This window comes from Manis javanica, chromosome 15 (assembly GCF_040802235.1).
Source record: "Manis javanica isolate MJ-LG chromosome 15, MJ_LKY, whole genome shotgun sequence".
Classification (NCBI taxonomy): Eukaryota; Metazoa; Chordata; class Mammalia; order Pholidota; family Manidae; genus Manis; species Manis javanica.
The window spans coordinates 80,185,688-80,211,500 of NC_133170.1; the positions used below are offsets into that span (position 1 = coordinate 80,185,688).

At 50.2% G+C, this 25,813-nt stretch overlaps 1 long non-coding RNA gene across 1 annotated transcript; it reads right to left on the minus strand.

Annotated features, from left to right (window-relative positions):
* Positions 1-797: 797 nt before the first annotated feature.
* On the minus strand, positions 798-2,154 carry LOC140846494 (uncharacterized). Its single transcript, XR_012125628.1, has 2 exons — positions 2,040-2,154; positions 798-1,067 (listed from the first exon to the last, which is right to left on the minus strand). It is a non-coding gene; the product is annotated as an uncharacterized lncRNA (long non-coding RNA).
* Between the last annotated feature and the right edge of the window lie 23,659 nt (positions 2,155-25,813).

A 25,813-nucleotide genomic window follows, 5' to 3' on the forward strand; every position in this document is an offset into this window, starting at 1 on the left:
AATCTCTACCTCCTTCACCTCCTTCCATGCCACTGGAGCCTGTGGCTTAAGTGAAGAAATAGAAACCACACCTGATCCCCTCCTCCGCTCTGAGCAGAGTCCTGCGCAGGCCCACACCATCCTCTAGATTTACTGTCAACAGCCGCTGGGCACCCATAGGCTTGAAAATAGTCTTGTAAAGTATCGCTAAGTTTTACCTAACAGGATGGGAAATGGACACTCAGAGAGGTAAAGCCACCTGCCCAGGGTCACACAGCAAACAGATGGTGATGAAAGCAGGCTTGGTGGATGCATGGATGCACAGATGGATGAATGGAGTAGCTGATAAGTATAAAGGTGTAGGGTGGGTGAATGAATCAATGTAGATATACACAAATATGTAATCAATAGAGAGTGGATTCATAGCTGACTGAGAGGAAGGGTGGGTGAATGAGGAAGCTGGTGGTGACTCACCTGTGGGTGAGTGATCAGAATGCCCCCCCACCACTCTGCCCTGAGGAAGCAGAGTTGCCCCAGTCCTCGGTCACAGAGCACCCACCTCGCACCTCCGTCAGAACCCTGCAGCCGGGCTGTTTTTGAAGGAGAGCTATTTTTTTGGAAGCAGTTTGTTAAGGGAGAAAATGTGCAGAGCCCTCCCTCCACGTGGTGCCCCGTGGCTGTGCGAACCCCCCACCCTGTCAGGCCTTGGGGACACAGCAGTGATTTGCATAGACATAGCCACTGCCCTTGTGGAACTTACCACCTAGTGGGGGACAGCAACAAAAATCAGTCAACAAAAGCATACTATGGCATCAGAGTAGAAGAATGCAGTATATTATCTATTGCTACATAATGAATTACCCAAAATCTGGTGGCACAGTTTCTATGCCTCTGTGGAAGTCTGGTTCAGGGGATGCAGTCAAGATGTCAGCCAGTGTCATGTGAAGACTCCAGGATCCGCTTCCAAGGCAGCTTATAGACACGCCTAAAGAATCAGTGCTGGCTGTCGGCAGGAGGCCTCAGCAACTCTTTGTATATCTCCAGAAGGCTATGTGAACATCCTGACAACGTGGGGGCTGGTTCCACTCCTGTGAATGATACAAGAGAAAGCAGAGGAGCTCCAGTACCTCTTCTGATCTGGTCTCAGGATTGCACCCGCTCCCTTTTGCCACATTCTGTGTATTAAGAGGAAGTCCGGCCCACACTCAAGGGCGAAGGGAGCGGAGCTTGGCTTTTGGAAGGGATGGGTGTCAAAGAAGGTGAGCATGTGTTTTGTAACCACCACCGTGAGTGCCAGGAGGCCTGAATGATGTGGCAAGGAGACGCTGTGAAAATCCAAGAGCTCTGCAAGGAAAGGATCGCAGGGACAAAGGCCTGGAGGGGGGATTAGCTTGGCATGTTCAGGAGCAGGAAGGTGTGCGTGAGGCTGGAGCAAGCACATGAAGGAAGCAGGGCTTGGGGGAGGTGGGGTAGGAGGAAGGCAGGAGTGGGGGGCTAATAGATCCAAGATGCATGGTCTGGATTCTAATCTGTTGGCGTCTTATTGAGTGTTTGCTTATGCAATTTTGTTCATCATTCAGGAACCTGGTCCGGGCATTATTCCCAGTGTGGAAGTGAGGATACCAAGGGACAGAGAGTTCAAGATAGCCCCTCCCAGCCTCCACCCCCCACCCCGCCCCGTGAATCTGGAGCTAGGATTTGCACCCAGGCAGGCTGGCCCCAAAGGCAGCAGTCCTGATGTCCTGTACAGAGAATGTTGCATTTAGCATATAGAGAAATCGGGATGCAAATGCCTTGGAAGAGAAAAAGGCAGAGAAAGAGAGAGACCCATGGAGACAGAGAGAGATAACAAGCAAGAAAGAAAGAGGACAAGAGACTGAGATACCCAGAGATACAGTGACGGAGAAAGACGGCAAGAGAGAGAGAGAGGGAGATCAAGAACAGGAAATCCTTAAGCAGACAGGCACAGGAGGTGCAGAGAAAATAAAGCAAGGCACAGAGACGTGGAGACAGGAGGTGGAGAGAGAACGGTAGGGAGCCCGCATGCGCGCACTGCGTACGGGCACAGGGAGGTGCGGGTCCAACAGCTCAGACCATCCATCGCCCCCGTCTGCCAGGAGAGCTGGGGGAGGGAGAGGAAGCTGACAGCAACAGCGCGATTCCAGGAACTCCAGATGAATCAACAGCCAGAACGCTTGCCAGGAAGTTGGGGTGGGGTGGCCAAGGAGAGGGAGGGAATGTCCAAAGAAAGTTCTAAGCAAATAGCTTTAGGATCCCCTCCTCCAAGCCTCCAAGCTCTCCTGGACTTGGGGGATGGGGATGGTGGTCCTAACCTTGAGGCAGGAGTGGAAGACAGCAGTGTGCCTATTGAGAGGAAGGGCATTTGTCTCCACCAGCCCACGTGAGAGCGGGACCCTTGCTGGGGACCACAGGGTGGATGTGGCTTCCAACAAGGTCGCTCACCCTGCCCCCAGGACAGGGGCTGCTGAGGGAGAAAGAAGGATCTTTTCTTCCCCAGGCACCCACTGGGAGCACGGCCGGTCCCTTCCACATGGCTGGGAAGTGCTTGCCCAGAGCTGCCACACACCTTAGGTACCTTGTCTCATTCACACCCCTCACCACAGGCGGTAATGTTAGGTACTCAGTCCCATCCCCATTTGTAGGCGGGGAAAGTGGGGTTCAGAGAGGGCCAGTCCCCAGCCCGCTGTCACCCATCCGGGAAGTGGTGGGGGTGTCCACACTGCCTCGAACCTTCAAGCAATGCCTTCCCACATATCCTGAGTGAGCCCCTCCCATTCCAGGGATGGAGAGAGTGACACGGTCCCACCTCAGCTTTTAGGGTCTATAAATGTCAAGCCCATCGCAAAGTTGTGAGAATAATACTCAGGTGCCTCCCCCTTCTTTGTTTTGTAATGTTTGCTTTCTCCCTCTTCCTTCTTGACCCCTCCCCACCTGCCACATCAAAGTTCAGTTGACCCTGGAAGAACACGGGTTTGAACCATGTGGGTCCACTTACATGTGGATTAAAAAAAAAACAAATCTATTGGACCGTTTTTTTTAATTGGACATTTGCAGCAATTTGAAAATAACTTGAAGATGAACCACCTAGCCTAGGAAACAGGGAAAAAGAAATCAGAAAAAAATAGGGATGTCATGAACGCACACAATATATGTAGGTACTACTCAATTTTATTTACAACCATGAAATCAACAGTAGACTATCAGTTGTTAAATTTGGGGGGAGTTAAAGTAATATGCAGATTTTCTACAGCAGAGGGGGTGGGCCCTCCAACTCCTGCGCTGCCCATGGGTCGACTGTAAATCGCAGACAATGATAGGCCACTGAATAATTCAATATTTTTGCCCGAGTGTAAGGAGCTTCTCCTACAATCACAACACCGTTATCACACCCAAGAAACTTAACACTGGCACAATTATAATGTTATCTCATGTGAGAGTCCATTATCAAGTGCACCCAGTTGTCCCCAGAACATCCTTTCAGCTATTACTTTTTTTATAATCCAGGATCATGCATCGTGCCTGGATTTCCATACGCCTCTTCTGTCTCCTTCCATTGTCTTTTTTAAATCTCCTTTTACCTATCCTCACTTTTTCTCTTCCTTTTTTGATGACATGGCCATTTTCAAAGTGCCCGGACCCGTCGTGTTGTAGAATGTCCCACAGTCTGGGTGTGCCCCCACCGCCAGACTCACGGCAACGTTTGGGGAGTCACGTTACAAGAATGCGTGCTTCGCACTGCATTTTCTCCGGAGACGGGAGATGCCACTTCGCCCTTGATTGGAGGTGTTAGGTCGATCGGGTGGGTGAGGCGAGACCCACCGGGTCTAGCATTTTCCTTGGGTAAATAATGCATCATCTGTGGGCGACATTTGGAGACTGTGTAAACATCCTGTTCTCCAGCAAACTTGTACCCAGTATTTCGGAATCCATTAATCATCCTTGCCTGAATCAACTATTCTGTGGTGGTTGCAGCAAGGAGGTTATTTTTAAGTTTATCATTTCTTTTTGACACTTATTAGCTAATAGTCTTTGGTAAAGACAAGTGTCCCACTGCCCTTCCTTTTTATTTCTTATGTTCTCCATTAGCATTGTGTAATGCTCACATTGTCCCAGACTCAACCGGGGGGAGCCCCTTCAGGTTGGCCTTGGCATCTTTGGCACATGTCTCCCTCATTCTTTGAGAACTGCCTTCCTTCCAGGCTCATCTTGTATTTTCCTTGTGCCAACTCTGGAATCAGCCATTTCTCCAAGATGTCCTGGTTCTTTCAGTGGAGGATGGGGTTTCTGCTCATCTGGGCTAGGCTCCCCAACGTGTCTAGGATCAGCAACGTTGCTCTACTTCTTGGGGTTGGCTGGGTGATGGGACCAACTGGGCCACGTGTCTCTCAACCTCCAGCAGGCCAGCTAGGGAGGCAGGCAAGAGATGGGGGAGTGCATCAGCCCTCTTGAGTCCTAAGCTTGGAATTAACATGGCTTCTGCCAGGTTCTGTTGGCCAAAGGAAGTCACCTGACAAGTTGAAATTCAAGGGGTCGGGAAACTCACCTCTTGATAGGAGGGACCTGCAAAGTCCCACAGCCAAGGGTGTGACGAAGGATGGGGACAGTTAGAAAAGAAGTGCCTTTAGCAAAAGTAACTCAGTACGTACGACCATCTTACTAATAGATGCTGGTAAGGAATTTGGATATTATTCTAAATCAGGGCTCTGAAACTCTTTCCATAAAGGGCCAGCTAATAAATATTCCAGATTTCACAGGTCATGTGGTCTCTGTTGCACCTATTCACCTCTGCTGCTGTAGCTCAAATGCAGCCATACACAAACCATAAGCAAAAAGGGTGTGTCTGTGCTCCAGTAAAAGCTTACCTACAAAAACACGTGGCAGGCTGGATTTGATCCAAGGGCTGTAGTTTGTGCACCTGTGTCCTAAGTGCATTGAGAAAATACTAAACAGTTTTAAGTAGGGGAATACTGAGAGCAAACTGGAAAATCCCCTCTGACTGGAGAATGGACCAGGGATGGGGAGAGCAGAGTGGACGCCTGGAGACCCCTCAGGAAGCTGCTGGAGTATCCAGGAGAGACATGACAGTGGCCCTGGAGCAGTTGGTGGCAGTGGGCATGGAGGAAGCTAGAGGCATGGGAAACACAGGCAGAGCAGAAGCCATCAACTGTGCAGAAGACGGTGCTGGAGGCGGGCAGCGCGGCACATTAGCAAAAGGGGTGCTTTCCGGTACTGGGTGCAGGATGACGCCACTGGCAGAGATAGGTGTGGCTGGGGGAACAAAGAAGCTGAAATTAAAGACAATACCTCTGCCTTCAAGGAGCTCATGTCCAAAGATGGGGATAATAAATCCTCTCTGTGTCAGAGAAGGTGGGGGTAGCATATACCGGCGAGTCACAGCTGGGGAAACCAAGGTCCATGGTGGCCAGAAGATGCCTCTGAGCTCAGACAGCAATCGGCACTGAACTCCCAACTGGAACCCAGTCTCCAGAGCTCATTTCCCTAGAACATATTGTTCCTCCTCAGCTGCTATCTGTCACCCAACAACTTAGAAAAAAAGGAGAAAAACCTCCTCAGAGGATTTTGTAAGCAAGTGTGATGACTCAAGCGATAATTCACCTCCACTGGGGCTGATGGGTATCTGGCTTAGCCCTGAATAGGGTCTTCAGTTTCTGGAAGCTTAGAAGAAAAATGATTTTTGAGCTCTGGGGCTTTAACATCACAAGGAAATAAAGTCCCTTGCAGCATCAGAGGATCAGATAAGTTGAGACAAAAATGAAATTGCACAAAGTAAAAATATCTATCTGGATTCTTCCCCTCAAACGCTCACAACAAGAAATATCAGGGCCTGGCGGCCAGCCTTAGTCTGATAAATAGGTCTCTGCACCCACTCAGGTCCATGAGGCTCTTGAAAATTCTGAGGTGATTTGGACCACTGAAAGGGGAACTCGACAACCCAGTTTTCGGCTCCCCAGCCTCCAGAAGACATGCTCCGTGCTGACCATGGGGAAGCCCCAGCGCCCTGTGACAGGGCTCCAAAGAGGCAAAGCTGGCTTCTGAACACTCCAGGTGGAAGGAATGGCTTTGCTCCTTGCTCACCAATTCATTCACTGCAACCTCCAGTCCTAGAGAAAAAGCTGTCAGGCGTGGGTAATGAATCCTGGCCTTTCCTGCCCAGCCGTGCCCCAGCGGCCCATCCATGCCCCAGCAGAAAGGAGGTGCACACAAGTGTGACGCTCTGGGGTTATGCAGACCAGTTTGGGCCCACCTCTGTGACCTGGGACAAGTCTCTGTGCCTCTCAAAGCCACGGTTTCCTCATCTGACCAAGGAGGATGGTCATGGTATGTGTTTGCAGGGTGGCTGTGGGAATTTGCTGCCATGTAGCAAATGAAGACATACAGAGGGAACCCCATGAACAACTGCTTTAATCATCCTTTTTTTTCGCCTATGGTCTCATCATTGGAAAAGAAGAAAGTGGAAAGAATTGGACAATCATATTTACAAAGGGCCTATTATGGGTTGGACATTTCAAAAAGCATATTTCACAAGGTTCTCATGGAAATAGCCTCTGAAATGAGCATGTGTAATAAAGATAGACCGAGACTCCAAAGTCCCATAAACCTAAGACATAACAGATAAAACCAATCTATGCTCCAGTGACCAGACTCAGAATATCTCCTAAACCAGGTGTCCGCAAGCCAAGGCCCAAATCCATCCTGTTGTTTGTTTTTGTCAATAAGTTTTTATTGGAACACAGCCACGACCATTCATTTGCTTATTGTCTGTGGCTTTCGCTTTGCAATGACAGGGTTGACTAGTTGTGACCAAGATGGCCTGGCGTGCAAAGCTGCAGTATTTACTGCCTGGTCCTCGACAATAAGTTTGCCTGACAACCAATCTAGCGCAATAATAGTAATGATCCCACGACAGATGGAGCTTCCTGCATGCCAGGCGCTGTGCAGGACACTGTATGTGCACCACCACGCTGAGTCCTCCCACCCGTGCCAGGAAACAGGGACAGTCATTACTCCCCTTAGGGGTGTGGAAGCTGGCATGTAGGGAGGTGAGCGGGCTGGGCTGCAGGGGGAACTTCACAAGGGCAAGATTCGAACCCAGTCTCCCACTCAACCCTCTGCAGGAGGAAGAAACAGATTTAGGGTCTGGTCTCCTCCACTGCATTAAAAGGGCCAAGCTGTGATTCTCGGCACTGCCACTCATTAGAGTCACCCAGGAGCCTTAAAAACTAGGACCTCTCCTTTCCCACAACTAAAGAGTCTGACTTATAATTGGTCTGGGATGGGGATGGGCGAATGTACTTTTACAGTCCCCAGGTGATTGTAATGTGCAGTGAAGGGCAAGCAAGGTCCACAGAGCTAAAGGAAAGAAAGGTGGCCAGTGTCCCCAAAATGCCAGAGTGAGGGAGAGCCCACTGGGGCCTGGGGCCTTTCAGCTCTGGCATCATGTACCCCTCTAGCTCTTAGCCCTCTGACCATGTACTGCTGACAGGACTCAGGAAAAGATACCCCAGTACTGATCACATCACCCCTCTGACTGCTCCATCTCCCTCTGGCACACCCCCCGTCTTGTGTGGGGCTAATTAGTTAATGTAAAGCCACCCCTAAAGGACTGTCAAGGGAAAAAAAGAAAACCTACTTTTGTAGCCCAGCAGAATTCATCCATATGGTCTCCGATGGGGATCAAGAAACTGACTTCTCACTGGAAATAAGGTACACTGAATGAATATTTTCTCTGGGCCCATCATTGGCCAAGCACTGTGCATTCTTTATTTAAACCTTGAAACAATTCTAGGAAGGACGCTTCGTTATTAATCACATTTTACAGCTAGAGAAATTGAGGCCCAGATGGGTGAGGCCACGTGCCCGAGTCTCCCGTCTATAACCAAGGGTGCTGGCTCAGTGGAGTGCGGGTCTCCTGCTCCCAGTGCTGAGAACGTGCTTCTAGGAGGGGCCTCTTCAGCTGCATTAGATCTTTGTTCTGGGAATGCGTGCTAAAAAATAATAGGCCAGGGCATTTCTTCTCCCCCTTGACGGGTCCCTCAGCATTCTCAAGAGAGAACTAAGCCATCAGGAGAAGGTTATTCTGCAGCAGGGCCCCCTCGCTGCCATAGGTCTAATAAAACAAAACCCCAGCCAAATTACGGGGCATATTTCATCAAATGGGAGGAAATATATGTGGCATTTCTGCCTGGTGGTTGACCTGCTGCATTTATGCGCAGAGAGAGGGTTCGATACATCATGGGGCAGTTATATGCTGCTTAAGTGGCCTCTCGGGCAGGCAAGGGACAAGAAGAAAAATCTCAGGCCCAGACTTCCATCTTGTTACATTTCTACTGCCTTGATCTCAGGCCAGAGCCTACAGGGGGTGTCACACGGTTCTGGCATGGGGGATGGGCCCCCTGGGAAGCCAAAGAGCTGGTTTACAGACCCTGCCAGGCACTCACTGGTGTGTGTCTGGGTGGGCCATGGCAGCTCTCTGAGCCTCGATTTTCCCATCTACGAAATGGAGAGGTTGAGTCCAATTCCAAATGACCCAGAATTTGGGGGCAGAGGGCTGATGCCTAAGACCACCTTGGGGGGCCGCGCCCTAGTGGTGAAGCCTGTTTCTTCTAGCTCTCGTAACCATCAGAGTCTAGATACTGTGTCTGTATAACTCAAGAATGTCCAAACTTTTTTAACTCAACCCCAATAATACATACATGCACAACCACACAGGTACATGTGTGTGCATTTGTCAGTGTAAACATGTATAGGTGTTTATGAATCGTGATCACGTACTGCTGTATTCACAGATTATGTATATTATAAAACAGACCCCAAAATGGAAATTTACAAAGGAAAAGACAAACTATCTATAGATATTCTATTGAAATGCTAACACCCCCTCCCACCCCCAGGGTGCCCGATCACTTCTCCTCTGATACACTCATTTCTTTCTTTCCTATTGCACTTATCACGTTCAAACAGATTGTGTACTCTGTGATTTATAACTTTTGCCTTCTAGGAGGCCATGGGATCAGTTTGGAGGGAAGGCAGACCAGGTACTCAGCATCTCCTGGACCAGGGTTCCTCCTCCTAACCCATGTACTTCCCTAGAAGGGGCTTCTCAATACACAGGTTCCTGTAAGGAGAATATACTGGGAGCCATTTGTGGAACAATCTGGAGACATTAATCAGAAGTGGATTCCTTCCAAAGCTATATATGGGCAACTGCATTGATCCCATGAAACAAGCATGAGAGCTTTAGTGTGTTAAATGAAAGAGAGAACATGCCAGACCCTATTAGGTGTGGTCTTTGCGTGCCCCGTTTAATCCTCAAGGCTACTGAAGGAGATGAGTCCCGTTAATATTCCCATTTTAGAGATGCAACTGAGGAAGTCCTCCAGCCAGGTGAGTCTGACTTCCAACCACGCCTGTCCAATTTCACTCTGTTCCTGTGTTACAACATCTCTTGGCTGACGTGCACGAGGCCAGGTGCCAGCCATCCCTGGCTACCCGGGGAGGGTGCATCTTGGAGCTGACTGTCCATGTGTCTGGGAGGCAGACAAGTCGCAGTAGGGGCTTCTGGGCTGCGGTGTTGGCCGGGGTCCAGGTTCTGTGCTGACTGCAGCTGGAGGAGTGAAGAGCCCACTGATTTAGGGCCCATCTGGACAGACAGCTGACGTGAGCTGGCTGCTCCAGACGCTTAGGGAGAGTGATAAGCGTGGCCCGGCCTCTGGGTGCCCCTACATTCCTGGGCAGTGAGGTCATGGGGGAAGCAGCTAGCTGCATGGAATGCCTTGGCAGGCCCCCCTCTTTCCTGGGCCCCTCCCTGCTGGCTGCAGCCTCCCTAGGACACCCCCAAATCAGTGGTGACCCCTTGCAGGGAGCTCTGCGTCCTCCCATTCTGTGCTGCAAGTGGGCCTGCAGAGTGGGCTTGGGGCTGCTTATCAAAGACAACCTAAGCTTCAGGATGCCCTCTATTCCCTGACCACCTCTTGCTTGTTTTCTGAAAGTGAGGGCTATCCACAACCCCAATCTGTTCTCCATGCTGCACAAAGTCTCAAACCCTCATCTGACCACATCCTGCCTCTGCCTACAGCCTTCCATAGCTCCCCACTGCCCTCCACTTAATCCCAAACCCCTTTCTCTTTTTGGCTGGAAGATTTGGCCCCTGTTGGCCTCCATGTTTCCTTCCTCCATGACTCCTCTCCAGTCCCCACTCCTCTCAGACACCCTGCCCACCCCACCCTCGCTGCCTTTCTGTTCTAGGCAAAGCCATGAAGTGCCTGTCCTCAGATGCTCTTCACCAGGCTCATGCATGCACCTATCCCCCCACCTGCCAGCCCTTCCCACTCACTTTCTGACCGAGTCCATCCTCCAGTCTTTCCTGCAGGAAGCCCGCCCACATCCCGGCCCTACCTGGCTCAGGGGACTCCCTGGCAGCCCTGATCACTCCAGGTGGAATAGTCTGTCTAGTCACCAGCCTGCCCTCCAGGCAGGGGGTGTGCTGCGGGGGCAGGAATGGGGCCCCCTTGTTCACCATGCTCCTCAGCACGTTGCACAGGGCCTGGCACGCAGTGGGTGCCCAGTATATATTTGTGCTTGGCAATGGGCAGCAGAGACCTCATTCCACTGGGGTCTGCGATGGCAATGGCCGTTTGAAGCATAGCCCCCTCCAGAATAGCAGCAGTGACAGCAGTCACGACAGCAACAGCAGCAGGGATGTGTATTGAGTGCTATGATGCACGAGCATTGTTCTCAAGCACTTTACATAGGAAAGCTACTTGCATCTTGGCTCTCTGAGGCAAGTGCTATTATTATCCCCAGTTTACAGATGAGAAAAGCAAAGCCCAGAGAGGATAAGCAACTTGCCCAAGGGTACACAGCTGGCACCGCAGGTCTGGGCAGGCTGACCTCAGAGCCCCCAATATCACCACCCACTGCATGACCAGGGCATCAGCACAAGCTCCTGGCGATGGGCAGACGTGTAGCTGGTGTCTGACCACAGCCAGCAAGCACCTGTATCACTAGGAGTCAGACAGCAAGGCTACCCCCATACCTGACCTTGGCAGTCACTGGACTGAAAGACCACAGTGTCGGTAGAGACCACTAGCCATCCCTCCAGGCTGGGAGCTCCCCCAGAGTCTTGGCTGCTCTGCAGGTTCTTGGCTCTGTCTACACTGTGGGAAGCCCTACTCCATCCTCCATGGGGAGGTCACACACATAAGAGATTGTGGACTATAGTTCTGCCTCCAGTTTTGCCACTAATTGGCTGTGTGACCTTGGGCAAGTTATTTAACCTCCCTGGGCTTCAGATTCTTCAGTTGAGAACTGGGATAATAATAGTGCTCTAGGAGGCTTTGGGGGAGGATTAAATAAGTTAATACATGTCAATCTCTTAGAACAATGCCTGGCACAGACTTAGCCTTATGTAAGTGCTGGCAATGGCCAGGTTCCCAAATTCCTCATCCCCTATCCCTATAAGGGCAGAACACATCACATGTTCCTATTCTCCCTGGGCAAATGGAGTCACCTCCTCCCCAGGAAAGACATGCCTAGGACTTCAAAAGACCCTCCAGGAGGACAAACACACAAGCTTGAATCCCAGCACTGCTCTATATGGCTGTGTGACCTTACCCAAGTAGCTTGCCATCTCTGGGCCTTAGTTGCCCCATCTCTACAAGGAAAAGGGAGTTTGTGCTATCTGAGGGTCCTGTCTGCTCTAATTGAGCACTTGATGTCCCCATCAGGACATGTGGTCTCCGTGGCAGTGAGGAGATGGCCTCCGTGGGGAGGGCATAGGTCTGGGCCGAGAGCAGGGAGAAGGCAGCCCAGGAACCACCAGGACTGGCAATGCTGTCTTGTCTGGGTTCCGCAGGCATCCCACCAAGCCCAGGAGCAGGCAGTCCAGTGGCTCCAACTGCCTCCTGCCTGTTGCCCTGGGCCTGGCTTTATGGTGCCTGACCAGGTCCCTTTGGGGCTCATTAGCTGGGCAGCCAGCTGGGGCCCAGGCAGCTCCATTCCCACCAGGTCCTAGGGGAAAGAGCGCACTCAGCCCCTTGTCCAGGCCAGGGGGAGCAGAGCCATTCACTCAACTCCATCCTATCCTTGGGGTGGAGGGGCAGGAGGGCCTGTGAAGGGCTCCGGGAGAGGATGCACTGCTCAGGGGCCTGCCCACTCCTCACGTCCCCCTATCCGCTCCTTTGCCTTCTGACCCTTTCTCCTCTCAGCTCTGCATCCCTGGGCAGCAGGAGCCTGGGCATGGGGCCACACAGACCAGGGTTCGTTCCTGGCTCTGCCACTTGCAATCTGGGTTGCCCTAAGCAAGTGTCTGCCCCTCTCTGAGCCTCAGTTTCTGCACCTGTAAAATGGGTGTCATAACTCTCATACTGCAGGTTTGCCCAGAAGGTTGGAAGAGATGGCAGTGGAGACCCTGTTTGCATGGGGACGGGTACATCCGGTTTGCTGGACCAAAGGTCCTTCTTCGTCTTTCTCCCCCGGTTGTCTTGCACCCTTGTTCTTGCGTCCTTGTTCCAGGTTCCTGCAGCCACCGAGTTCCCTCCCTCAGAGACTGAGGCATCCCTGGCTGCCTTTCTTGGCCTGAAAAAGTCCCTGTTCATCTTCTTGTGGTGTTTTGCTTCAAGTCCCTCCCGAGCCCTGCCTCTCCCTCCCTTCTCCCTCCCTCTCCCTGGGTCTCCACCCCCTTCATCTTGTGTTAATCTCCTACCAACCTTTTCTGACATCAGTTACATCCTCCTTATCTTGGTTAAGCATTTTGGTGAACTGAGAGCTCCTTGTCACTTAGGGAATTTTTCCTGCTGCTTAAGGCATCTGTTTTCTCTCTCTTTTTCACACACACACACTAATGCTCATCACTGTGGGGCCCTTGACCAGGGGGCAATCTGAATGGCAGAGGGAGGGGACAGTGATTCTCGCAACAGCAGGACTTGTCCCATGTTCCCAGGGCTCTGTGCACACCGTCCAGAGCCTGACCTCAACTGTCTCCACAGTCAAGCCGGGCTCGGCCTCGTTCCCCCCTGGGGAGGGATCACAGAGCAATTCCCGGGGGTCATCACTACTGATCTATCAGTTAAGTTATATATTAATGGGACATGTTTGTCCTTTCAAAGGCACCATCATCCCAGGGAAGAGGGAGGCAAGGTGGGGGGTAGTGGACAGTGTCCACCCCTCACAGAGCAGCCAGGGAGGACAGGACATGGGCATGCAGTGGTATGGCAGCTGTGGAGCCAGCAAAGGCAGCGGCGCTCAGCCAAGTCCTCTGGGAAAGTGGTGCTCAAGCAGTGACGCCAGGGGGAGGCCACACCTGGTGTCGGGGACTGTATGGGTAAGTGCACGGAGGCAGGGACGTGGGGCAGTGTGACCACAGGGCAGGGGATATCCGTGGAGGGTGCAGAGGTGATGGAGCAGATGTCAAGAAGATAGGAGGAGAGCCCAGGGAAAGCAAGTTGAGGCCACTCTGGGGAAGGCCTGGAAAGCCAGACTAAGTCACCTGCTTGAGGAACATGTTCCTCAATGTCCCCACCCAAGTCACCCTGTGTCTCCCAGCATAGACCCATCAGCCTGGCCCTCCTAAGCCCCATGTGAGCCCTGCTGCTGGTTTCCTTTGCTACCCTAGTGCAGAAAGTCTCTCCAGCTGCATAAACCTCAGTTCCCCCATCTGCAAAATGGGCACACAAGTAATGCAGAGCATGTATCATTAGCCTGGGTTCTCCAAGGAAACAGGAACAATAGGTATTTACGTAAATACATATGTATGTGTGCATATAATAGGTATTGGAAGGACTTGGTATTGCTCTATTTATGTATTTGTCTACTTATTATAAGATGTTGGCTCATATGATTATGGAGACCAAGAAGTCCAAGACTGGCAGTCAGCCAGACCAGAAGGGCCAATAGTGTAGGCCTAGTCCACATGTGAAGGTCTGAGCACCAGGACAGCTGACGGTTCGCAGCTCCATTCTGCGTCTGAGTCACAAGGCAGGAGAAGACCCACGTGCCAATCCTAAGACCACCAGGCAGAGAATTCTTCCTTATTCCAGCTTGTATTCTTTCCAGGCTGGGGCCCAGTCAGGCTGACACCTAAAATTGACCACCACGTATTACAGGTCAACAGAACCACTGGCCAGCATCATATTCCCCGGACGCAGACGCTGAATGGACCTGTCATGGGTGAGGGCTGGGGCTCGGCAGGGCACATACACAGAAGGATGGAAACTATAGCCTGCAGGCCAAACCTGGCCCACCTCCTCTGTCTATAAAGTTTTATTAGAACACAGCTGCACCTATTCATCTATGTTGTGTCTGTGGCTGCTTTTTAAAACGGCAGAGTTGAGTGGCTATAGTTGAGCCTGTATGACCTGCAAAGGCTAAATTATTTACTATCCGGCCCTTCACAGAAAAAGTTTTCCCATCTGTGACTTCGACAGTGGGTACCTCAGTTTTCTTGTTGGGAAAATGGGTACAGTAATAGTAACTTTCTCATAACATGTTGGGAGGATTCAGTGGGGCTGGCGAAGGGCCTGGCATACAGTAGGCGCTTCATAATGGGTAATTGTTGTGGTTGCAGTTATACTGTTTAAGTGCTGGTGTGACTGCCGCTGGCGGTTACCAGATGGACCTGAGGAGCAGGGTGGGGTTTGCCCCTGGCTCTTCAGGAAACGGAAGCTGCCAAGGAGAGGAGGCAGCCAGCCCCAGGCCCAGCTGGGATCCTTTCCAACACAAAGGAGCCATTCCCGCCCAGGAGAAATAAAAGGCCAACTGGGGAAGTCATGCCAAGCGTCCATAATCGCCTGTAATTTGGACTCAGCCTCTCAAGGCAAAAGGATTTTGTCAAAGGCTTTTCACGGTCCAGTGCCCCCATAGCCCAAGGTCACTTGGATCGAGTCCTCTCTGACACATATTTATTATCAGGTGGAAATGGCACTTGGGTTTCTCCCAAGCTGTGTGCAGACGCTGTCTCAGGCCACTGCCGAGTCTCCAGGGGGCAGCCTTGGCAGAAACGTGGCTGCTAGAGGGGCTGGCCCTGGGGAGGGGTGTCAGAGAATGGCAGTGGCCTGAAGAAGAGTGGGCAGGGGGCTTTTCCTGCTGCGCTCAGCAGCTGTGCAGTCTACCTTCAGGCCAGGATGTAAACTGAGCCTCAGCATCTTCATCTGTAAAATGTGGATAAGGAATGCCTGTAAAACGTTAACTATGCTTGGCCCATGGTGAGTGCCCCATAACTTGCTGCTGTACGCTTACTTTTATTAACAACTTCCTCCCCATTTCTGAAGCCACAGGTGAAACCACACATAGTGGGTAAGAGCTCAGGCTCTGAAAACGGGCAGAACTCAGCTCCAGCACCACACCAGATGCTGAGTAGCTGTGTGACTTTGGACAGCTCCCTGACCTGACACTCAGTCTCCCCTGCAAAGTGGGTTAATAACTGCATCAACCTCAGACCAGGCACAAGCTTCAGAGTGCCCAGATCTGACCCACACCCTCATGAAGAGGTCCATGCCCAGCTCAATTCCAAAAAGAATTGAAGAGACTGAAATGGGCAAATACCACAGGGACGAGAATGTTCCCAAAGGGCACTGTTTTTTCCAAAGAAGAGAGATATGTTGTCCATCTCCTTCCAGAGGGCAACTGTGAGTTTGCGGTCAGTCCACACTTGAGAGGGGATCCAGATGGTATTCCAGAGTGGTTAATGCCCTGCGGGGCCCAGACAGATTGGGGTTGGAATCCTCTCGAGAGAGAAACTGAGCAAGTAGCTTCACTTCCTGAGATGTGGATCCCCCATTCATTCATTTTTTATTTTATCCAGTATTTTGTTGAATACCTACTATGCACTAGAAATGGTCCTAGGTAATGGAGATCTAGCAGGGACTGAGACGTGCAAGTCTGTGAGACAGACAGCAGGCAAGGAATGCATGAATACTGAGGGTAATGTGATCAATGCCAAGGGAAAGTTAGGGCAGGGTAGGGGGATAAGAAAAGAAAGTATTGGTCTAGATTTGGTCATTAGGGGAGACGTCTTTGGGGAGTGACTCAAGAAAAACAGGGATAATAATAGCACCAACTTCAAGATATTGTCAGACTTTAATCAGGTAACTAGGTAAAGCTCTTACCATATTGCCTAGCACACAGTAGGCACCACATGCATGTGGATTGGATGGTGGATGTATGTATGTATGTATGGATGGATGGATGGATGATGGGTGGTGGGTGGGTGGATGGATAGACGGGTAGGCGGATGAATGGATGGATGGGTGGGTGGATGGATGTTTGCATGCACTGATGGGTGGGCGGTGGATAGATGGCGGAGGGGATGGATAGATGCATGGGGGATGCGTGGTATATTAGTCAGAGACCCAGAGGGAAATAAATGGCACTCTCAAATGGCTTAACTGAAAAGGTATTAATGAAGGGACTTGCACAGAGGGGCGGGCAGGGTTTAGGGAACCAACAAGTAATGTTGGGGCACCCGGGTTCTAGCAACGGAGTAAGGTGTCGCCACTCCTGGTCTCAAAGGGCAGAAGAGGCAGAAGTGTCCCCAGCACCGGCACAGAGGCCAGAAGAGCTGTGACTACAGGGGGAAAGGCTCAGCTACTGCCAAAACAAGGGCCCTGCAGGGCAGGGCAGAAGGTAATAAATACTGAATCTCACTCCCTCTACTTTCTCATCTCCTGCCGGCACCTTCCATTGGCCCTGCTCACCCGGAAGGCCGAGGCTCAGGGGGCTCAGGTCATGCAGTCCACAGAGGTGAACCTCTAGGGAGTAGTGCAGAGCAAAGAAGGACAGAGGAAGATCTGGAAGCAAAATGAGGGCGGCCGGGGCTGCTGGGTAGATGAACACATGCGTCTGAAAGTTGCTGAGTCAGCAGAGAGACCTCAGGGACAAGCAGATGTTCCTTTTCAGATCACAAGCCTCCTTATAAATATTATACCTGTTAGTCAAGGGAGGTGAACATACTTGCAATTTTAAAAAAAATTCTAGCAACTGAACATAATGAACACCTATTTCTCAGTCATACCACAGTTTGATACGGATTGAGGACCGTCCTGCACATGGTGACACTAGGAACCAGTCCGCTTCCTTGCTGGGACTCCACCATCTTTAAGTGGGCAAAGAGAGACCTGCTGGAGGTGCCCCGGTCCCGCAAGGAAGTGATCCATCACTTCTTCTCACATCTAACTGACCAGAACCAGTCACATGGCCCCGCAAGCTACAAGAAGTCTAGGAAATGCAACCTTCCTTTATGCCCAGAAGTTCAAACAGGTTTGGCGAGCAGACAGCCCATCTGGGCCACATAATTTCAGCCCTGACAGCTGCCTGATACAAAGAAAGAAATCGCCTGTTCTGACCTTGGGTGGCAAGATTTCAGAGAGTGGACACAGGCCTGGATTTTGGGGTGGCACACACCTGGGCTTGGACGCAGCTCTGCGACTCGCCAGTGGTGTTAGAATGGGCAGGTCCCTCACTTCTCCTTGCCTTTGTGTTGGTTTCTCTAAGAGGGGGAAATGATTGGTGTGTTGACAGTTGTCTAGCACGGCACCAACACAGAACAGGCTGCCCGAGGTTTGTTGAGCAAGCATAGCGTGTAGTTATGAGGACTGGAGATGGTGAGGCAGGAAGGGCACAGCAAGGCCCCTCCACCCGCGTGAGCGAAGTCCCATAAACCGTTAGCTCCATGGCTCCAGGCGCTGCCCACTTGCAGCGAGCAGCTGACAGCAGCCCCAGAGGGAAGGAGGCCTGCCTTCTGAGACACACTTTATGGTAGAAAAATAAAGATGAGGGCTATTCCCCTGATTTGTGAATTTCTTTATGTGCAACATCTTACATAGGTATAAAAATGACATTACATTTCGTTATTCATTTCTTAAATGGCCTTTATAGGAAAGAATATGACTGTGTAGCATCCTGGGAAAGCCAGACTCCAGCCGTTGCTGCTGCTGCTGGAGTCTCTGCCCCAGCTGCCAGCTCTGGCAAGGGGGTAGTGTTCTGGGGTCACCCTGTGCTGGGGTCCCACCCCCTTATAATGATGCTTAGGGGTGTTCTACTGGTATTGGGGGAGGGTGGTTAAGAAAAAGGACCATGAAGTCAGGCTTCCTGGGTTCTGACCTCTACCCCCATTCCCTGGCTGTGTGGTCTTGGACATATTACTTAACCTCTCTGTGGTTCAGTGCACTCAGCAGTAAAATGCAGACAGTTTTGGAACTGATTTCACAGTATCTGTTTGAGTTAGTGTACATGAGCCCTTCAGGGCTGGAAAATAAGAAGCTCTCAGGAAGCACATTCATCATTAGAAGCGGGAGAGTCCTTGTGGTTTAATATTCATTTATCAGACACGAATCAAGCATCCACTGGGTGCTAGTTACCAGGGTGAGCAAGGCAGACATAATCCCTGAGTGCACAACCAGGATGCAGGGATGAATGTAAGGGACAATTCCACAGATTCCTCTTTAATCATGACTTCGAGGAAGTGTCTGGGGTGAGATGTGGCTGCAGTCCCCAGGGGCTCCAGATGGCCTCTGGGACCCCGAGTCTTGTGATCCAAGCGCTTATTGTTCTAGGACCTGCAGGGACATGTAGGAGGCAGGGCCCCTGATCAATGCGTTCATGTGACATCAAAGCAGACACCTCAGGCATTGAAGCCACAGAACCACAAGGCAGCAGGTCCATGGCCAAGCAGTAGAGGCTGAAATGGAAAGGCCCAGATGGCTGCTCAGCTACCGTAAACAGTTCATCCCAGCCACAGCCTCCCATCCAGAGGTGGTCCGTCTGTGGCCCCTGACTCCACCTCTGTGATTCTCAGGGGGAGCTGTGGGCCTCTGGGGACAGGAGAGGATGTTCCAGGCATGTCCGGGTCCTACAAGTCAGTCAGGGCAGGAGACCAAGTGGAGAGAGAGCCTGGATTGAGGGCTCAGACAGCACAGCTCAAGCCCAGATACCCTGATTGTCGTATGACCTTTGAGAAGCAACCTGGTGTGTCTTCAGTGTCCTTATCCACACAGCAAAAACAGTAGTCCCTCCTCCCAGAACCATTGGCAGGATTGATGAAATGAACCATTCAAAGGACCACTAAGTAAGTAGACTTTTGTCAAAACAGCACTGCCCTTAAGGGGCAGCATGGGGCTTGGGAGCTGGCACTGGGTCGGGTGCTACTTACCTACATGAGGCACTGTCACATCACCAGACCTCAGTTTCCCCAATTGTAAAACAGAGATACTGGAAACTGTACTTGAGTCTCTGGTCTGTTGTGAGGTTTCAAAGAAATAACAGATCAAAAACCTAACAGTGCATGGCAGGGAGCAAGGGCTTTCTAAGTGGTGACATACAGTCAACAGTGAACAAGTGTTTTTCGAGAGCTACTGAGGGCTCCTTTCTAAGTGCTTTTGGGGAAAATAAGACAGGCAGAGGAATGTTGAAGGCTTTGGGATGTTGGTGGGGTGGCCAGAAAGGGCCTCAGAGAAAAGGTGACATCTGAGGAAAAAGCCAAAGACAGCAAGACAATGAGGCATAGAATCATTTGGGATATCAGTGGTCCAGGCAGAGGTTCTGAAGGCAAAGGTCCTGGGGTGCATCATGAGGACTGAAGAGGGGCAGAGAAGCAGGAGATGGGATCAGGGAAGTGATGGGGCAGATTACGCAGGGCCTTGCAGCTGTCCTAAGGGCTTTGGCTTTTCTTTGGAGTGAGATGGGAGCCATGGAGGTTTTTGAGCGCCGCAATTATGTGATTTGACATGTTCTGAAAACAGGACTTAGACTGACGTGCTCAATGCACACTAAAGGGGCAAAGTTGGACACAGGGACACCGTCAGAAGGCCATGGTCCAGGTAAGAGGTGATAGTGGTGGCTGTTGAGGGGTCAAATATTATCATGGCTTAGTTTGCCAAGCCACTGCACACATGTTGGTGCATGCCAGACTCATGGAGGGCACTTCTTCCCCATCCTATTTGCCCCCTCATGGCCCATTCCCCTGCAGTGGCTGCCCCCACCCCAAGACAGAGTCATGTCTCCTGTTCCCCCTCACCCCGATATTTTTCAGCCACCCCCTCACTGCAGCCCAGCCAAGCCAAGAGATGTCAGTACCTTTTACCTCCCCTGGAGCCCATCTCCCCTTCCTCTTAATCATGGCAGCCGGCTTGCTCTGGCCTCACTCCAACCTGTCTACATCTGTCTGACACCAAGGGGCCCAGAGAGAACTCCAAATGCTCAGAATTTGGAAAACCACAGAATTGCCCTGCTTGGAAGGAGCCTCAGGGAGCCCCAAGCCTGGTGTCCCCATTTCATATAAAACTGAGGGTCGGTGAGGGCAAACGGCCTTTGATCACCGGTTAGTTTCACGGCTGACTAATTGCTAAGCCACCATTGGAACTCAAGTCCAGGTCCCATCTCTGTATTCTCCAGCTCTGGAGGAAGAACTCATCTCTCCACGCCGCAGGTCAATGTGTCTCCCTCTGCAGACCTGAGGAAGAGGTGGGTTGTAACCACAGCTGATGGTCACCCTGGGGTCTGTTACGACAGCTGGATTTGGTCACTGCAGCTGGCTGTTGGGTGGCCAGGATTCCCATAGTTCAGCTCCACCACGCAGGAGGAAGGACACACCAGTGAAGCAAGGTGGGAAAGGAGAGAGCCTGGGAAGGAGGCGGCCCTGGTGGGAGGGACCTTCGGATGCTGCCGCGCATCTTGGGAGTTCCCAGGGCTGGCATTTGAATACCCTTGTTTCTCCAGGTGATGGAGATGCCATTGCTGGACCCTGGCCAGCATGTTGCTGACCTTTGCTCAGGTGGCAGGGGAAAATCCCGTGCATTAATTTACATTTCTCTTACTACCAAGTGAAGTTGAACATCTTTTTTACTGGTTACAGAAACATTTTCTTCTCAATTTGTCCTATTCCTTTATGGAGGTAAAATAATTAGACCATTTTCTGTGATACAAATTGCAAGTGTTTTCATCATGGTTTTTTTTTTTTTGTTTTTTTAATCTTTTATTTTTGCCTAGATTTTGCTAGCTGGGCAGGCTTTTTTTATTGAGTTGAATTTATTGATATTTTCTTTTATTGTTCCAGGATCATGTTTTTATTTCGTTAATTCATTCATTCACTCGTTCATTAAAAAATTATTTTCTGTGTACCTGCCGTTTGTTAGGTACCAGGAATATAGAATTAAACAAGACAGACAAGACCCCTGGGCCTCAGGGAGCACAGCGCTGGGGAAAAACAGGAGATAAGCAAGAAACGGATATTTTGATTAGATGCTTTCAGAGAGAGGCAGGTGCAATGATGAAAATGAAAAAGGTGACATGTAAGAAGGTAAAGGTTTGGACAGGACTTGTTTTAGATTGTCTTAGTTATCTATTGCTAAGTAACAAATTATCATACATTTAGCAGCTGGAAACATGCCTTTATGACACAACAGTTTCTGTGGGTCGAGTCTGGGCAGGACTTAGCCGGGTGCTCTGCTCAGGGTCTCACAAGGCTGCATAAAAGGTGTTGGCTGCTCTGTGTCTTCATCCGGAGGCTCAACTGGGGACCAGTTACCTACAACCTAATTCAGGTGATTGGCAGAATTCAGTTCCTTGTGAACTGAAGTTTCTGCTGGCTGTCAGCTGGTGACTGCCTCTAGGTCGGTCTTAGAGGCCACTTCATAAAACAGCAAGGAGAATCTCATGCCTTAGCTAAGTCCTGGTCTCTCTTTTAAGGGCTTTTACCTGATTAGGTAAGACCCACCCAGAATACCCCCTCTTTGTTTCGTAGCGTGACGTCCCATCATTTCTGCCATGTTTATTGGTTAGCAGCAAATCACGGGTCCCCCCTCACTCAAGGGGAGAGGATTACACGAAAGTGTGCATACCAAGAGGCAGTGTAAATGGGTGCAGCCACTATGAAAAACAGTGTGGAGGTTGCTCTAAAACATAAAGGAGACTGTATGATCCAGCAATTGTACTTCTGGGAAGGTAACTGAGGAAATGAAAACACTAATTCAAAAAGATATCTGCACCCCCATGTTCACTATGGCATTACTCACGATAACCAAGAGAATGGAAGCAACCAGAGTGTCCGTCCATGGCTGAATGGATAAGGAAAATGTGGCACGTGTATATACACACACACACACACAACGATAGCCATACACATATATACAATGATATTTACACAATGTTATATATATATACAATGATATATATGTATATATAACAGAATATTATTCAGCCATAAAAAAGAAGGAAATCTTGCCATTTGTGACAACATGGATAGACCCTGAAAGCATTATGCAAAGTGAAATAAGTCAGACACAGACAAATACCAAGTGCGCTCACTTATATATGGAATAAAAAAATAAAACAGATACAGGGACAGATTGTTAGTTACCAATGGTAGGAATGGGGGTTGAACAAAATGGATGAAGGGGGTCAAAGGTACAACTCCTAGTTTTAAAATAAAGAAGTTCTGGGGATATAATATACAGCACGGTGACTATAGTTAACAGCACTGCGTTGTGTATTTGAAAGTCTTTAAGAGAGTACATCTTAAAAGTTCTCATGAGAAAAAAGACATTGTAACTGCAGGGCGGATGTTAGCTAGACTTGCTGTGATCATTTCACAATATGTACATATATCGAATTATTATGTTGCACTGTACGCCTGAAATTAATAGTGTTATATGTAAATTATACCTCAATTAATAAAAAAAAATTATTGGGGGCCACCCGAGGATCTGTCTGCCACATACATGTTGTTGAAGGCCTTTCAGAAGAGATGATGGTTAAGCTAAAACCTAAATAACCAGAGGAACCAACCGTGTAAAGACACAGAGAAACAGCCTTCCCAGCAGAGGGAAACAGCAAGCACAGGGACCCTGAGGCAATCATGAGTTTGCAGAAAATGTACAAAGCCAGGTGTGCCCGGAGTCCATTGAATGGCAGGAGGGTGGGATGACACTGTGGATGAAAGCAGCGCACGATGAAACAGAATGAAATTAAATTAGATGAGTGAAAATTAGAGGTAGGATCACAGCGCTAGAAATCAGGAGACCCAGCCTCAAATTCCAGGCTAGCCCATCACTTGCAATGGGCCCGGGGCCACTCCCTTTCCTTCTTGGCCTGATCTACCCGCCTATGGACTGAAAGGCGGTTGAGTCTAATGGCCCTGAGAACCTTTCTAGCTTGAGCAAGCCTAGAGTCTCTGATGGACTGAATGACACCTACAGCTAATTTGCCAATGACACCAAATTAATTAAGGCCTGGGAAAGTGATTATCTCCACCTCGGACTTTCTCATGCTTCTTGGATGTCACTGGCGGGGGAAGGGGAGACAGTGCAGGAGCAGAGAATGCAGGAACACCCAGGGGGATGCGAGGGGGGGCTTTCAGTCCTCAGGAATCAACGCACAGTGTTCTGGACCTTGGCTGGTGTGCCAAGGGTCTGCACAAATCATTAAGCCCCCTCGCCAGGCAGGATATTCAGCCTGGGGCCCACTCCTCCTCACTGACAGTCCACATGGACTTAGTTTGGCCCCATGAAACACAGGGGGATCAGATTTCTCTGCTTGCCCTGGCCCTGGAAAAACAGACACGTGGGGGTAGTTTCCCAGTTTGGGGTTTATTGGGGATTTTATTCTTAACTTTTTCAGTCAGTTCCAGAAGAAACACTGACTTTCAGCCAACCTGATGGAAGGGCAGGGCGGGGCCCAATCAAAGTGGGCCTCTGTCCAGGTTTTCTTGCCTCTCTTTTGGGGAGCATAGGCTACTCCCTGCCCGGACAGAGGCAGGAGAGAGGGACGGTGGAGGCTCTGAGCACTCGGCTCCGTGCTGTGTGGTCACCTCCAAGGCACAGCGTCCCCAGGAGCCAAAGTGAAAGGGAGGTGTTGAGAGCAACTGCTGAGAACCCCGGTTCGGAGGGGATCCTTGGGCAATCCGCGGGGGCGTTGTCCGGGCGAGGGGCCCGGGGCTCTGACAGCCTTTCACTGGCGAGAGATGGGGAGTTTGGCAAATATGTCCCGGGGTGGTGACGATTGATACTGTTTTTGGAAAGACTTTTAATTGCTTTTGTAAAATTGACACTTTCCAATTGTACAAGAAAGTGGAAGGGAAAAAAGGAAGAGAGACAGAGAGATGATGAGAGGGAGGAAAGACAGGAATGGGAAAGTGCAAGGAAGAAAGTCAAAGTCGTTTTTAGTGACTCTGGACCAGCCCCTCTAGAGCGTAAGCCCCTGAAGATGGTGGGACTGTGTCTTGCCCCACCTGTAACCCCAGAGTATCTAGGAAGGGGGAAAGAAGCTCCTGCAGGGACAAGCATCATGAGCTCAGGGGTTCTCCCAGGAGGACCATCCGTACCCAGTTGGCTGGGAACTATGTCCAACGTAGAGAAGGTGGCAGAACCCCAGTGTGCCCACACCCCTGCCTGTCCAGGATCTGGCGCTTTGCCCCAAAAGTGGTAGCTCTGCCAACTCCACCTGAGCCCACTTCCTGTAGCATTAGGAACTATCGTGAAGAGAGGGAACAGGCAGACTGCGTTATAAGAAACTTCCAGAAGGAGGTGGTACGCTGGGGTCTGAGGGGGTAAATAAGGGCACAATGTTCTGGTTTTTATTCATGCCCTGGGCAAGTTGGTGCCACTTGTTTTTGGTACATGGAAAGGCAAGTGGCATCTGGATGTCCAAACAGGGGATCATTTTTTCCCTGCTGTTTTTCTCTCTGATGATAACCTCCTAATTAGCATCTGAGATGCTTGTTTTCACAGGGTGAGAGGATCCAGTGGCAGAACATGCCCAGGCGTGCTTGATGCTAACAGTGCGCTGAGGGTTTATCCTTCCTTGTTCTCAAAATGGAGAAACCTGAGGCTTTGGTGCTTGAAGTAGCCTCCCGACAGTCACATGGCCATCCGGTGGCAGAGGAAGCATAAGAATGCAGGTCTTCCCTCTCATCTCCCCGGCTTCATTCCTCTCCACTCCTCCCCAGGGCTTTGCCCAGTGCCAGTTGTGAACCAGGCATGCCTCCCGGACTGCAGTTCCTCATCTCCACACTGTTGCCCATGCTATTTCCTCTCTTTGGAGGTCCCTTTCCCTTTCAGGAAAGTAAGTTCCAATTTGTATTTGGAGACTTAGTTAAGATGTCCTTCAAGCTGGCTTGATACTCCACAGGGAAGAAACTTCTCCCCTGTTCTTTCTGGCACTTGCATTTGTGCCATTTACATTTATTGTTGTAATCTCCCAGTTGCGTGCTTGAAGGCAGTAACTATGTCCTATTTAGCTTTGCTTTCACAGAACTTCACACAGATAAATTCTTGTTGAATGAATGAATGAATTTGATTTTGTAAATATTTTTCTTGTAACTACATGCTAAAGTAGAAGCCATCATATAGAACTGCCTTCTTCAGTACCAGGCACAGAAACAGAGACCTATGGCAATGTTTTATCACAATGGTGCTCAGCTGAATTTAAATTTAACAGTTCTCTTTATTCTGCTCCAGTGCCACGTGAACTCCTCATTAAGCAGATGGGAAGGGCCCACCCTAGTCTCCCACTTCCAGGAAAGCAATGTGCCCTCTCTCCCTTAGGCTGTCACCAGTAGTGTGATGAAGCTGATCGCTCCTCAATGATATCTTTTATAATTGAAATACTCATCATAAATATTTCTCCTAATTGTCTAATGAAGTGTCCTTGTTTCAAAGTCCATCAACCTTAGAACCAGGAGGAAATGGAGATGATAAATGGCCAAGAATCCCTAGAAACCACTCAGAGAATTCCAGATGGCTTCCTAGCCATCACAATTGTTGGCCTCAAGTTGGCAGACCTAGGTACTTGTCTCCACAACCAG